General features: G+C 37.6%; 1 non-coding gene across 1 annotated transcript; it reads left to right on the plus strand.

Annotated features, from left to right (window-relative positions):
* The first annotated feature begins 16,049 nt into the window (after positions 1 to 16,049).
* LOC114505809 lies at positions 16,050 to 16,156 on the plus strand. The gene has a single exon (XR_003685279.1). It is a non-coding gene; the product is annotated as a U6 spliceosomal RNA (small nuclear RNA).
* Positions 16,157 to 16,751: the final 595 nt, after the last annotated feature.

Below are 16,751 nucleotides of genomic sequence, written 5' to 3' on the forward strand. Positions count from 1 at the left end.
AAAATGCCTCCTCCCCAATCCACATGAGAATTAATTTTATTTAATTCTGCTGAGCATAAGCAAAGCTTAGTGTCTAAAAGTCAATCTGTGGATTCCTCCACACACATTAGGAACCATGCTCTGCTATTTAGAGCACATCTAGCTTTTTAAATCACCTGCAAACTTTCCATCTTCATTTTGATTTTACTTCTACCTTCTTATCTCAGATGGCATATGTCAGAATAAGATACTGGCTAGTAACAGCATTAAACACCCTTGAGAAATACCTATATTAGATTTAACAAAAGAAACAAAATAGAGAAAGGATTTTTTCTCTATCTGTCCGTGACAAATGTTAACTTTTTTTTACATTCCATAAAACGTTTACATTTAAAGCATTTTTATATCCATTCTAGCCCCAATTTCTATTTCCTTAATTACATTGGATATTTATCAGGGAGTACACAAGAAGCAGGTACACATTGTACTATTTATGATTGTATTTCTTGGATACTATCTAACACCTTCCATTGCAATAACTGACTAAACAGAACTAGCCAAGATACATTTTTCCATTTTTGCTGATAAATAGTTACAATGGAGTGACATTTTAAAATTCAAATGATATATATTCTTAAAATATTCCAATCACAGAGTTATGTATGAGATGCTACAAAATATATGAGTTTGATTAACAGTTTTATGAATAATCATATCACATAATTACCCAGATTTATCACTTTAAATTAAATGAAAATACTTTGTGGCAGAAGGTTTGTATGAATATGAAAGTGTTGATTTTTATTCTTATTTGCTCAGTTTGAACCATGCCCCACTGTAACTTGCAAAGCCACTTATTCTTTGTGCTAATTATTCAAAAGTGAGTTCAAAGTACTTTTCCATTTATGTACATGTACAAAATCAAAAACTTAATATCTTAAGTCAAAGTGCTAAGCAGAGGCTCTAGATTTCTTCAGTTCTAATCCTAATGACTCTTAACATGATGACTATTTTATCAGGCCAAAGAAGGAAGGCTCTGCTGCTTAAAGCAATCACTGAGCTCGAGGAAGTAGAGTGTCTCATTATAAAACTGAAGAGAGATTAAAATAATAAAGAAATAAGACCTTATTTTTGTTTGTTTGGGCTGCTATCACAGAATACCATAAAGTAGATGGCTTATAAACAACAAACATTTATTTATCACAATTCTGGAGACTGGGAAGTCCAAGATCGAGACATGAGAAGATCTGAAGTCTGGTGAGAGCTCAGTTCCTGATTCATAGATGTCCATCTTCTCTCTGCATCTTCACATAGTGGAAAGGCCTAGGGCATTCTACGGGGTCTCTTTTATAAGGGCACTAATCCCACTTATGAGGGATGTGCCCTGGTGACTTAATCACCTCCCAAAGGTCCATATCCTACTACCATCACATTAGGGGATTAAGTTTCAACATATAAATTTTAGGGGGGCATAAACATTCAATCTAGAGCAGCCCTTTCCATGTTACTCGGGGGGAAATAGGAAATACTATACCCTAAGAACTCAGTACAAATATAGGTGAGGCTGCCCATGGTGGCCACCCTTTCTGGGCCAGAGCCCTGCTCAAATGAGTATGAGCTCTCCTTTCCCTATCATGTGGCCAAGATGTTGTCTGTCCCCTCCCTTCTGGTAGCCTCCACATGGGGTTCACATCAATTTCTGTTCTCCTGAGATAATTCTGTTGGGCCAAGGCATTCAAAAGCAACTTGGATTTTCTGAGGTAGATGTAGGAAGGAACTACAGCATGCCTGGCAGAACAAGTTCAATACTTCTTGCTATTTCTCTCTTCCATGCCCCACCTGCTCATCTTACCACAAGAATGCCTCTTCTTGACCTCCCTCAATAGGGTTCTTCTACCTCCTTTCTTCTGCTTCTCCCACCTTCTGCTCTAGGTTTTTGCCATGTCCTTAGTATCTCAGCTAATTCTTATGTAAAGCACTCTAGCTCTCTCACAAGTCCATACTTGTCTCCTATCACCTGCTCAGCAATCTAAGGGCCCTCCATTTCTGGGACCCACCCTTCCTAGAGTCTAGTGAGGAATTACAATTAACAACCACAAAAAGGTTTTCTGTTCTCTCACATCTATTTATCTCTCCTACTTCCCAGGATTCAGAGGTAATACATGTAAAAATTTTTTTTGACCATAGAGTAGTATATATTATTTCCCAGTGATTATTTATTCTAATGACTCCCTTCATTTTGCAGGTAATACAACTGAAGCCAAAAAAGGTTAAATACTTGCCAAAATGGTTAGTGGTAAAGATTGACTTTAAACCTAGTATCTAGCCCACTATCTTATTATTCCTTCCATTAATCTGAACAATCTCACATAATTTGTGTATTTCTGGAGGCTCTGCTTTCCCATGCTCCATTAATTAGGGATTAAATGTGACCTTTCTCTTGGAAATTTCCACCACATTCACACACATACATGCAATCATTCACACAAATCCCATGCTTGAGGAAATGGAAGGAAAGGCACTATTCACCCTTTTACTATTTCATCTATTCCACAGATATTTATGAGCATCTACTAGGTTCCAGGTGCTATCCTAAACTCTGAGGATACAACCCTGGCTGGTGTGGCTCAGTGCCAGCCTACGAACCAAAAGGTCACTGGTTTGATTCTTAGTTGGGGCACATGCCTGGGTTGCAGGTTTGGTCCCTGGTTGGGTAAAATAATTTATGTAGAAAGTTTAGTTAGCACTATACTTACCTGCCATGACTAGAAAAGGACAGCTGTTGTGAGAGGAATATTTATTTAGACTTTGCATTAATGTGAAAATTTAATCTTCAAACTATAAATTTACCTCAATTAAATTCTTCATGGACCGTGCAATTGAGTAAAACCAAACTGTATCTCATATGAAATACTATGTGTATGATTGAATTTTTATAAATCTAATTGTAATACAAACCAAGAGTCAGCAAGCTTTATTCATAAAGGGCCAGTATAGCAAATGCCAGGCTATCCAGGCCATATGGTCTCTGTGGCAACTCTTGAGCTCTGATATTGTTGCACAAGGGCAGCCATAACATGTAAACACATGGGTGGTATGGCTGTGTTCCATATTTTACAAAACCAGACAGCAGGACAGAGGACAAACTATGTGAAGATGCAGATGGCAGACAGCCATCTACAAGCCAAGAAGAAAGGTCTCAGAGGGAACCAAACCTGCTGACACTTGATCTTGGTCTTCTAGCCTCCAGAACTATAAGAAAATGCATAGTTGTTTCTTCCCCTGTCCCCCAATTTTTTGATCAATTAAATTCAGGATACTGGATTCATTTTAAACAAGGTAAAATCATACCAAATGTCATCTCAACTGGAAGGAATCTTGAGCAGTGACTTTGCTTAGTCTCCTAATGAGATAAACCTGTGTGAATTGCCTCAGAAAGATGAGAATTTGATGATCCACTAAGAGCTACAAGAAAGATAGATCCATAATTGCCTTAATAGTCCATGCTCTCTTCAAAATAAAATTGTTTTCCCTTGTATAAAACCCCAATCTCTTGCTGCTACTTAACCCCATTTCTTCTTAACTGATCTTGTATAGAGAAAATGAACATCCAGCTTATCACTTCCTTCAGTGTTACCCACCTCCAGATGATATAAAGTATGCCAGAGATAATCAAACATCACTTGGCTGTGGGTAACATGTCTCATTGGGCAGTTCCTTAAAGCCAAAAACTTTTTCCTAAAAGCAGTGACATCCTAGCATAGCATTTGTAATCTCTTATGCTCCTTTTATGGAGCCTTTATTTTCATACTCCACCCTCTCTGCAACACTCAAACCAGATACAGTATTAAAGAAATAGAAACGAAGGGGAAAGATTAAATAGCCATATTTTAAAGGTTAAAATATGGTTTTCAAGTGTCCATTGTTTATCCATTTAACATATTTGGCTTCTTCTATAATACTCATGTGGGGTGCCCTGAGAATACAGTTGACCTCTAAGAACAAAGAAAATCCACATGGAAATGGAAGAGGCCACCTGTGGGGGAAATTTGACAAGTTTGCTTATAGATGGGACTCTAACGTGGCAGACATGGTTTTACTGTGAAGTTTCAGGGCCCCTCACTGCATGGGCACCTTCTAAAGCCCCAGGGAAGAGTCTCAGCTATGTGCTCAGACAGGCATTTCTATAACACTTGAAAAAGTTAGTGTCTTAGTTTGGGCTGGGTAGACTGGGTAACTTAAACAACAAACATTTATTTCTTACAGTTCTAGAGGCTGGGAGGTCCAAGATCAAGGGACAGGCATATCCAGTGTCTGGTGAGGACCCACTTTCTGGTTGCAGATAGCTGTATTCTTGTATCCTCACATTGTGGAGAGCAAAATGAGGGAGCTCTCAAGTCTTTCCATAAAGGCACAAATCCCATAATGAGAGTGCCATCTTCATGACCTAATCACCTCCCAGAGGCCCCATGTCCTAATACCATCACATTGAAGGTTAGGATTTCAATACATGAAGGGCTGGGGGGAGACACAAGCACTCAATGCCTGGCAGTCAGATAGTGTAATTTCAATCAGCAAAGACCACTATCTCTTCCCACTCCAACAGTCTTCATCATACTTTCCCTCCTGTAGGGTGGTGGTGGAGTGACTATGGACATTCTTACTAAATATTTACTTCAAATTGGATTTACTTCTAAATAAATATTCACATTTAAATTTAATTTTTTCAAAGATTGTATTTATTTATTTTTAGAGAGAGGGGAAAGGAGAGAGAAAGAAAGGGAGAGAAACGTCAATGTTCGAGAGAAACATCAATCAGTTACCTCTCACATGCCCCCAAAGGAGGACCTGGCCCACAACCAAGGCATGTGCCCTGACTGGGAATCAAACCAGTGACCTCTTGGTCTGCAGGAGATGCTCAACCAACTGAGCCACCATGGTCAGAGGTAAATCCAATTTTAGATATTTTTCTTAATGAGAGCCCTCACCCATTCCCATACGCATGTGTGCATGCATGTGCAAGCACACACACACAGATCTGTCTTTATATCCTGGTTATAATTTCAGAAAAGAATGTGGTTGTAATACATTGGATGAAAACTAAATCAGTTGAATAGCACCTGTTTGAAGAAAGTGTGACCCCAAAAAGGAAATAGTCAAGTGCGAGACTAGAAAAGGAAACCCAGAAGTGAGCCATGCTTATCCAACACTGACTGAGTAACATATACAGCCAAGATGAACAGCCATTGAGCTTATTCACCACATCTCTTCTGATGCCATCCTTACCACTTCCTTTCATCTCCTCAAATTCTCTCAATGAGAAGACAGTTACTCTGGCTAAGAGACATGAGTCTTCTGGCATTTGAAACAGAATACTCCCTAGGCTGAAAAATTAATAAATTGTCATTCTGTCTCTTTTAAGCATAGGCCAGCCACTTCACAATATAATTGATGCTGCAGCCATAGACATAGCTCAGGTTCTGTGTCTGCAAGGCTGAAACCAACCTGGGTGACCTGGTTGGGACAGCCAGCCAAGGACCTCAAGGGACAATCCTTTATCTTGATGTTGCCAACTCTAAACTATAGTACTTTAGAGAAAAGGTTACTTTAGAGAAAAGGTGATCTCCAGGGAACTAGATGTATCCTAAACTGCTTGTGAATTAGAGCATGCCACCTCCAGGCAGATTTTCCCAAACAAAAAGAGATTAGTAAATTCCCAAGACATATTCATACTTATTTGTTGAGAAAAGAGAATCTCAAATTTTGTACAGGAAAATAAATTTTCTACTTGGTTATCATTGAAGCAAAATCTTCTCTGCTGTGGTTCTAAAGACTTTCCCTATCCAATGAACTACCCCTTAAGCCTACAGCCCTCTCTTCTTATCATAGCTACTAAGTACCAGGCACTGAATATTTACTTTTGCAGCTCTCCCAACTGCCTTGCTAAGTTAGCATTACTGCTTACACTGATGAGAAGGCTGAGTCTCAGAGGTTGAGTAACTTTCCATAATTACAAAGCCATTAGGTGATAGAGCCAAAATTAGAATGATGCTTTACAAAGCACTCTACCTCTCTCAAAATTGCCAGCATTTTCCAGACTACCTAGAATCCAGAGAAAATAGTGGGATTTAAGTCCTACCATTAATACCTTTTTAAAAATTAAGAGTGAATTTATAATAGGTGTTAGACACCCAGCAATTCACCTGTGACTGGCTTGGCAAAGGAACAAAGGCATTTATAGAAATTTCTTACTTTAAAAATATATACTTGCTCTGACTGGTGTGGCTTAGTGGGTTGGGCATCATCCTGCAAACTGAAAGGTCACCAGTTTCATTCCCAGTCAGGGCACATGCCTGGGCTGCAGGCCAGGATCTGATTAGGTGTGTGAAAAAGGAAACCGATTGATGTTTCTCTTGAACATCAATGTTTCCCTCCCTCTATTTCTCCTCCTTTCCCCTCTCTCTAAAAATAAATCTGGCAACAAACTCACAACTATCAATAACTGAATCTAAAACATAAAAAAAAATAACAAACTAAGCAAACCACCAGAACAGGAACAGAATCATAGGTATGGTGGTCATTTGGAGAGTTATGAGCTGGGAGGGGGAAGGGGAAGAATGGGGTTAGGAATCAAGAAGCATAATTGCTAGGAACAAAATAGACAGAGGATGTTAAGAATAGTATAGGAAAGGTAGAAGCCAAAGAACTTACACGTACAACCCATGGACATGAACTAAGGTGGGAGATTGCTGGAGGGAAGGGGAGTACTGGGTGGAGGAGGGCAAAGGAAAAAAACTGGGACAACTGTAACAGCATAATCAATAAAATATACTGAAAAATAAAGTAAAATAAATAAATAAAATCATTCTTACTTAAAATTTTATACTTAAAATTTTACTTACCTGAACCTCAAAGCTTCATAGGAGGTATTTTTTTAGATAGAACATTCTTGGCTTCTCTGGATACCATGGAACTTCTGAGGTGCTGACAATAATCTCTACCTTGATTGGTTTCACAAGTGTATACTCATACAAAAATTCATTGAGCTGTGTACTTAAGACTTGTGCCCTTTACAGTTTGTATATTATATCTTGGGAAAGGAGGGTGCATGTAGGTAGAAGGAAGTAAAGGGGGATAAATGGTGATGGAAGGAAACTTGACTTGGGGTGGTGAGCATACAATACAATATACAGATGATGTATTATAGAATTGTGCACCTTAAACCTATAAATTTTATTAACCAATGCCACCCCAATAAATTAAAAATAAAGTCTTTAAATACAAAAATATAAAATAAAATAAACATGGTCCAGGACTGTATATACAGAAAGTTTCAATTTGCATGAGAAGGAACAGGGAGACTCTCTAAGAACATGTCTGGATAAGCATATAATGTGTCTGGAATAATGCACAAATATCTGGGAACAGTGGTTTTGGGGGTACTGAAGGAGGACCCAGAGTGGATGGAGACTAATTTGCATTGTATGTCATCCTGCATCTGATGAATTTCTACCATATGAATGGTTTATCTATCTTAAAAATAAGTAAATAATGTCAAAGGGGAAGAAACCCACAAAGTTCCCATAGTGTACCAAAATCAGTCTGTTAAGTCAGTCTGCATTTGTGCTGCTTGGATGGAGTGCAATCATAAGGTGGACACTTTCAAACACAGTGTTCCATTTTTCTAGTGTCATGAAAATGTATAGGGATTAGGACTCCTCCTCTTCAGGGTAGTTGTTATAACACTCAGCTAATGATGAGGGATGAGGGTGAGATTGGTGGGTATGTGGAAAAGGAACATCTAACTTGTTCAGAGGCAAACATGCATTGATAGTTACCATAAATGAGTAATTATTGCTGAGTATGATTTTTCATTTTCACTTTTGCCTTTCAACCCTTTTCTTTCCTTCTATGTTTATTCTCCTTGAGTATGTGCAAGTCATACAAAGTAAAGATGAGAAATTCAGAGCAAATTCTGTTCAAATGACCAACATTGAAATGCCATTGGGGTTAAGGAAACAATGACATACATAAAACTAGAAAAAAAGATCAATTTGTGTGTCTCACTTAGATCTCCATTTCTGTATAATTTGTCCCTTTTGTACCTAACTCCTGAGATATCTTGTTCATTTCTTAGAAGGTATTTCTGTGTGGCAGTTGTCATTTTGAAAATGTTGAGTTCTTAATTCCTTATTATTTGCACATTTCAGACCACTTTGCAAGAAAATGCAAAATTATGTTAGATCTAAATGTGAAAAATGATGAACAGAAGAAATTAAATGATGAGTACGTGATACCTTAGTGAAATAATTTCACAAGTTGAACAAGGATAGTTAAAAAAATACCTCTCAGCCTGGAGATAAATCCTTCCCATTGACATGCCAACAGCAACCAAGGCTCAACAACAGAAGGGTGTATACAGCTCACACAGGGGAGAAACTGTAGCCCCACAGGACTCCTACTATAGAAGGCCACTCTATCAAGACCAGGAGTCATAGCAGCTCTACCTAATTCATAGAAGCAAACACTAGGCAGCAGTCAAAAGGAGGAGACAAACATGTATCAAATGAAAGAAAAGAACAAAACTCTAGAAGAACTAAACAAAATGGAGACAAGCAATCTACCAAATTCAGAGTTCAAAGCACTGGTTATAAGGATGCTCAATGAACTCAGGGGAAAAGTAGTTGAACCTAGTGAGAACTTCAACAACTTAAGAAAAGACATGGAAACCATAAAGAAGAACCAATCAGAAATGAAGGATACACAACTAACTGAAATGAAGAATAATTTACAGGGAATCAACAACAAAGTAGATGAAACAGAGGATCAAATCAGTAAATTGGGAGATAAGGAAGCAAAAAACATACAATGAGAGCAGCAAAAAGAAAAAAATCCCCCCCCCCAATTGAAGATAGTTTAAAGGCACATCATGAGTCTCTGTTAAAAATAAAGGCCTTCATTAAAAAAGATGAATACTTTAAATTCCCAATGGTTGACTGTAATAAGTTATTGTACTTCCAATAAAGAATTATATTCCTTTCCTCAATTTGACTGCAAATGTGAGGCTATATTTCAGCTCCACAGCATTCATGAGTTTGACTTTTTAAAAACAGGTTATATCAAAACTCAGTTATGTGTGCATTTAAGAATACTTTCTTTTGGAATATTGATGCTTACATATTTAAAATTAAATTTTATGTGGACTTGCAAAAAAACAGGTTATACATTCACATTTGATTTTTGACTTTCAAAAATCAAAAAAAAAGTGTGAATATTGAGAAATCTCACTTTCAATGTAAGTCCTTTAACTCCATTTCCTCCCCCACCACATATAACCACAGTTACCTATTTCATATCTATCTTTTCCTTTTCCTAAATATATCCAAACCAATATGAATGTATTTCATATATCCCCACCCCTTTCTTTCAGAAAAGACAGCATTCACTGCTCTTTACTGTTTTTCTCATTTAATAATAAAGCCTGTTGATATGTTATTTCAGTACATAAAGCATTTTTGCAGCTAAACAGTATTCCACTATGTGAATATATCATAATTTATTTAATTAATCACTGGTTAATGGGCACTTGGGTTGTTTGCAAATTTCTGGTATTATAAATAATGCTATAACATCCTTAGATATATGTCAAGAGAACTTAATGGTGATTATCTTAACTCTGGGAAATAATATTATAGATTTGTTTTCATTGTACTTTTCTCCAGTTCTAAATTTATAATTATAGTTCTCCCTTATCCATGGTTTTGCTTTCCACAGCTTCAGTTACCCACAGTCAACCACAGTCTGAAAATATTAAATGGAAAATTCCAGAAATAAACAATTCATAAATTTTAAATGGCACACTGTTCTAAGCAATGTGATGTAATCTGGCATGGTCCCTCTCTGTCCTGCCGTGAATGTGACTCATTTCTTTGTCCAGTATTTCTAAGTTATAGACTATCCCTGCCTGGTACTTAATTAGTAGCCATCTCTAACTGACTGTTATCAGACTGACTGCTAGTTATCACAGTGCTTGTGTTCAAAAGTAGTGATGCTGGCAATTCAGATATGCCAAAAAGTCATAAAGTGCCTCCTTTAAGTGAAAAAGTATGTATGTATATGAAAAAAACATAGTACATGTATGGATTGATATTATCTGCAGTTTCAGGCATCTACTTGGGGTCTTATAACATATACCCTATGGATAAGGGGAGACATGTATGACTTTTATAAGGAAAAAAACAAATTTTATTATTTTTATAGGATATACTTTTAAAGTATCTAACTCATTTTGCAAATAATCATTTGTAGTTAGAATTCTTACAGATGCTGAAAGCTGGCAGTCTATTAAAACATTTGATGTGCAGAGTAAATTTAAAACAGTAGATCCAAGCTAAAAAAAAATATTCAAGATGGCAACATAGGCAAATAGGCAAACATGGCTCACCTCCTCATACAACCACATCAAAATTACAACTAAACTACAGAACAACCGTCATTCAGAACCATCCAAAATTGAGCTGACTGGAAGTCCTACAACTACAGATTTAAAGAACAAACTATATCTAGAAAGATAGGGGCAGAGACATGAACAGGCTGGTCCCACAGCCATGTGTGGTGGATAAAAACTGGGAGGGATATCTCAGAAGTGAGGGATCCCAGCCCCACACCAGATCTCCCAGCCCAGGCTTCCAGTGCCAGAAAGATAAGCCCCCATAACTTCTGGATGTAAAAACCAGTGGGGATTGAGGCTGTGGAAAACAGAAACTGCTAGAATCTCAGAAAGTTCCTATTAAAGGGCCCACACACAAACTTACACAGACTCACTGCCTCTGAGCTTCAGTGTGGGAGCAGCAGATTGAAAGGTATCAGAGACATATAGGGAGGAACTGAACTGTCCAGCACCAGGGTGAGAGCTGTTGGGGCATCTTTCTTCCAGACAGAAGTGCCACAGAGGCTACTGTTCCTTTTCCTGGCTGTTTCCCCACAGAGTCACAGAGCCAGGAGGCAAGTGCCATATCTGAGACTCTATCAACCTGGCTCATACTATTTGCCACATCCTGGTGATTCCCTGAGGCCCTGTCCCACCCAATTTATGGGCCCACCCAAGCTGTTTCCAGTAGCTTTTCCATATGAATGGCTTGTCTTGGCTTACACTTCTGATTTTCCTAAATTCTCTCAAACAAGCAACATCTGGCTTCAGCAAGCCTCACAGGTCTCTCTAAGTTTCCCCTAGCCTGGCAGCAAGCCTTGGTTCACAGCTTGGCCTCGCCTGGGTACCTCCAAACCCAGCAAAAGTAGCGGCCATCTGCAGATCACTTTGTAGCTTATGCTGTGTGATCCCAGACAGAACATAGGCAGTGGCTGACCTTGGACATGCCAACAGCAATCAAGGCTCAACTATAACAAGAGAGTATACACCACCCACATAGTGGGTGCAGCTCAAGTACCTAGCGTGGGTAATAGAGAAGGCTGTGCCACTGGACCCTACACAACACCTACTACATTAGACTACTCTGCCAAGCCTCGGAGATGTAGCAGCTCAGCCTAATACACAGAAACAAACACAGGGAGGCTGCCAAAATGAGGAGACAAAGAAACATGTCCCAAATGTAAGAACGAAACTCCAGAAAAAGAACTAAATGACATGGCTCCAATAAGCAATTGACTAGATGAAAAGTTCAAAACACTGGTTACAAGGATGCTCAAGGAACTTAGTAAGGATCTTGGCAGCATAAAAAAGATCCAGTCAGAAATGAAGGATACAATAATTGGAATAAAGAACAATTTACAAGGAAATAACAGTAGAGTGAATGAAGTCAAGAATCAAATCAGGAGCCCTGGCTGGCCTAGCTCAGTGGATTGAGCACGGGCTGGGAACCAAAGTGTCCCAGGTTCGATTCCCAGCCAGGGTACATGCCTGGGTTGCAGGCCATAACCCCCAGCAACCGCACATTGATGTCTGTCTGTCTGTCTCTCTCTCTCCCTCTCCCTCTCTCTCTCTTTTCCCCCCTCCCTCCCTTCCCTCCCTAAAAATAAATAAATAAAATCTTAAAAAAAAAGAATCAAATCAGCAATTTGGAAGATAAGGAAGCAAAAAACCACCAATCAGAACAGCAGAAAGAAAAAAGCATTTAAAAATGAGGATAGTGTACAGAACCTGTGGGACAATTGTAAGCATACCAACATTCACATCGTAGGAGTGCCAGAAGAGAATGAGCAAAAATTGGAAATCTATCTGAAAAAATAATGAAAGAAAACTTCCCTAATTTGATGAAGGAAATAAACATGCAAGTCCAAAAAACATAGAAAGTCCCAAGCAAGATGGACACAAACAGGTCCACACCAAGATACATCACAATTAAATGCCAAAGATGAAAGACAAAGAGAAAACCTTAAAAGCAGCAACAGAAAAGCAGTTAGTTACCTACAAGGGAATTCCCATAAGACCATCAACTGATTTCTCAAAAGAAACTTTGCAGGCTAGAAGAGATTGGTGAGAAATATTCAAAGTGATGAAAAGCAAGGACCTACAATCAAGATGATTCTACCCAGCAAAGCTATAATTTAGAATTGAAGGACAGATAAAAAGATTTCTATTCAAGAAGAGGCTAAAGGAGTTCATCACCACCAAACCAGTATTATATGAAATGGTAAGGGTTTTCTTTAAGAAGATCAAAATTACAAACAATAAAATGTCAATACCTACCTATCAAAAATTGATTCTAAAAAACAAAATAGCCCTGGCTAGTGTGGCTCAGTGGATTGAGTCCTTCCTGCAAAGCAGGGGGTCACTGGTTTGATTCCCAGTCAGGGTGCACACCTGGGTTGTAGGCTGGGTCCCGGTGGGCGGTGTACAAGAGGCAGCCACACATTGATACTACTCTCCCTCTCTTTCCCTTTCCTTTCCCCTCTAAAAAATAAATAAAATCTTAAAAAAAATAAAAAATAAACATATAAGCAGAAAAGAAATGGAATCATGGATACAGAGAACATTTTTATGCTTGCCAAATGGGAAGAGGGCCAGAGGAATGGGTGAAAAAGGTAAAAAAGATTAAGAAATACAAACTGGTAGTTACAGAATCATCCAGGGAATGTAAAATATAGTACAGGGAGTAGAGTAGCCAATGAACATATATGCATGACACATGGACATGGACAACAGTCTGGGGGGGCCTAGATGGAAGGGATCAAAGAGGGTAAAATTGGAACTGTAATAGCATAATCCAAAAATATAATTTAAAAAATAAAACAGTGGATCCAGTCACTTAAAACTAGTTTTATGAGAATTCATTAAGTCTCAAACAATACACTCCCACCCCCATAACTTTCCATCCAAAAACAAAAAATAAATATTACCAGTAAGCACAATGAGTGATCACTATCTACAACGAAGGACAAAGAAAAAACTTCAAAATGATTTGCAAGTTATCTCATGCTACTTGATGACATTTTGTGGTGCTTATTAACTCCCCTAACTTTAGTGTACTTGTTGTTTGACCATAAGACAAAACCATCCTGAAACTAGTTAATACTCCCCATCCCCTGCCCCAAACCAGTATATTTAAGAAGAGGTGGATCATTTCTCTCTCTTTTTAAAAATTATTAATATTTATTTACTAAACAAAGCAAAAGCATTCCTGAGGACAAATTAAACCAAGGCATACATGTCACTCCATACAGGCCTTGACATTGCTAAGTCATTTTCTTTTCTTCTACTTTTAACTATTACTTTATAACTACCTTTTTAAATTATAGTTTATAGTTTATGCTATTACAGTTTATATTGGGATGATAAAAAGATTCTGGGAACAGAGAGTGGTGATAGGTACACAATATTGTGAATGTTTTTAATGCCTGTGAATCATACAATTACAAATAGGTAAAATGATAAATATTATGTTATGTATATCTTACCACAACAAAAAATCTATTTTAAAAAGGAGCAAAGAAAATATAGATCAGGACTTCTGGTCCAATGGAAAAGACTGAACATACACATAACCATCTCACAACACCCAAATTCCAGTGATATAACAGAAATTATATTTTAAAAGCATACATAAAAATGCTAGGCATAAACTTAACAACAAAGATTCAAAACTTGTAAGAGGAAAATGACAAAACTCTTCTACAAGACCAAAAGTAGACTTGAAACAATGGAAAGACACGCTATATAGTTTGGGATAAGCAGACCTAACAGAATCAATTAATTCTAAGTTAGTACCATATTTTTGGACTGTAAGACGCACTTTTTAACCACATTTTTTGCTTCAAAATTTTTTTCCTATTTTCCTCCTCTAACACCTAGATGCATCTGGGGTCCAATATACCCACTGCCAAGCTATAGTGTCAGCTGCTGACGGCTGACAGTTGCACCATTCTCCTGAGAGTTGATGTCAGCAGGATGGTGCCTTCCCAGCTGAGAGATTGCCTACTCCACCCCCTAAGGGCGGGCTGAAGTCAATACCTGATAATAGGGATATAAAAAGCCAGTCCCTTGCCACAATGGAGGACAACTCAGTGCTGACAACATGACTTTTCTTTTGAGGCTGTAACAAATCATCACAAACATACTGGCTTAGGACAACACAAATTTAGTATCTCACAGGTATGAAGTCCAACATGGGTCTCACTGGGCTAAAATCAAGGTATGGGCAAAGCTGTGTCCTTTTTAGGAGACAACAGGAGAAAATCAGTTTTCTTGCCTTTTACAACTTCAAGGGGCAACCAGGATTTGTGTTCATGACCTCTTCCTCCATCTTCAAAGCCACAACATAGCATCTGTTTGATCGTTCTCCCATAGTCACACCTTTCTCTTTCTCTTCTGCCTCCCTCTTCCTTTTTGAAGGGCTTGTAATTCTGAACCCACCAGGCTACTCTCTTTAAGATTGGTTAATTGGCGACTTTAATTCCATCTGCAACTTTCACTCTTCTTTGCCATATATTCACAGGTTCAGGGGATTAGGATATGACCATCTTTGGGGAGCCATTATTCTGCCAGCCAGAGTGCCCTTCATACTCCAGAGCTATTTGCAGGATCAGGCTAAAGCTAGATTCCAGGTGAACCCACATAAAGGGGCCTACAGAAAGTTGTGCCCTTCAACAATCAACAAGATATGTTATAATGTGTAAAACTTTATAGGAACTTAACAAATTGTTCCTACAAGGTTGTAAAAAGGAAGTGTTATAGAACTAAATCCGTATCTATCAATACAATAGGAAATCCAAGTCAGGTCATTTATCAAAATAGAAAGTCTAAGAAATATGGTTGTAGTTAATACAAAGAGAAACAAGCAACATAGTTGAGACTCCTCTGGGGGAAAAGCCACTTAGCTGAAGAGAGGTAGAGAAGTGCTCTTTTACTAGAGGCCTTATTTTAGTCAAACACCATATGACTTCTTGAACTATGAGAATTACTTTGACAAAACAACTTAAAAATAAATTCAGTGAATGAAGCAGAAAACTTCAAAAGAAAAAGGCCTCTAAAATGGCAATAACCTATTAATTTTAAATTCCTATTCCTGGTTCTAAAAAAATAGCCTTTGCTAACTATAAATTAACATGTACTCACTGTAAAGACTTTAGACAACATAAAAATGTTGAAAATACACGAAAATCCTTATATACCAACCTCTCAGAGATGGCCTCCATGAACACCTGTATGCATACTTATACTCATGTGTACAGTTTTTTAAAAGTGGGATCACACTGTTCATAAACTGATTTTATCACTAACATGGATCTTTCTAGATCAATTTATATAGCTCTACATTGCTCTTAATAATTGTATAGAATTCTATCATTTGAATGTGTCATTTAAAATAAAGAGTACTTGCCCTGACTAGTGTGGCTCAGTGGATTGAGTACCGACCTGTGAACAAAAAGGTCACCAGTTGAATTCCCAGTCAGGGCACATGCCTGTGTTGCAGGTCAGGTCCCCGGTAGGGGGTGTGTGAGAGGCAGCCAACAGATGTATCTCACACATTGATGTTGCTCTCCCTCTCTTCCTCCCTCCCTTTCCCTTTCTCTAAAAGTAAATAAATAAAATCTTTAAAAAAAAAGTAATAGTAGTACTCACTTTGGCAGCACATATACTGGGATTGGAGTGATACAGAGAAGATTAGCATGGCCCCTGAGCAAGGATGACATGCAAATTCATGAAGCATTACATATTTAAAAAAAAAAGTAATAGTAATTTAACACAAATCAGAAAGCCAGAGATGTGAGGGAAAAAGTATACTTATTTTCTTCATCTTTAGTTACAGGGAATTAGCTGATATAAGGATAGAAAAAGCATAATATTTAAAGTAATAAGGGAATCTACTAGAAAAACTGCAAATATATTAGCAATTAAAAAAAGGAGGAAACAGTGAACATGCACAAAATTCCTTACCTTTCAGAACAGACATTCAATATACAGTATCTGAACTTGCACAATAAATGTAATATAAGCATAAGTATATTAAAATATATATATAAAGAACTATTAATAATGGTTGTCTCATAAAAGGGGACAAGGGTGGGCATTTATGTTATAGCTTACCATCATCAAAAATGTACCTATTATAAAAACATATTACTAAAATATAACTGAAAATAGCTAATTATAAAATAGTATAAAACTATGACTTAATTTTTATGTAAAATGCACATAAGATTATACACACACAGGTAGAAAAGACTCCAAAGGCTATGTACCAAGACATGAACAATAATTATAGGTACATCATATTGTAAACATTCTATATATTCTTTACACTGATATATTTTTC

The sequence above is a fragment of the Phyllostomus discolor genome, chromosome X, assembly GCF_004126475.2.
Source record: "Phyllostomus discolor isolate MPI-MPIP mPhyDis1 chromosome X, mPhyDis1.pri.v3, whole genome shotgun sequence".
Taxonomy (NCBI): Eukaryota; Metazoa; Chordata; class Mammalia; order Chiroptera; family Phyllostomidae; genus Phyllostomus; species Phyllostomus discolor.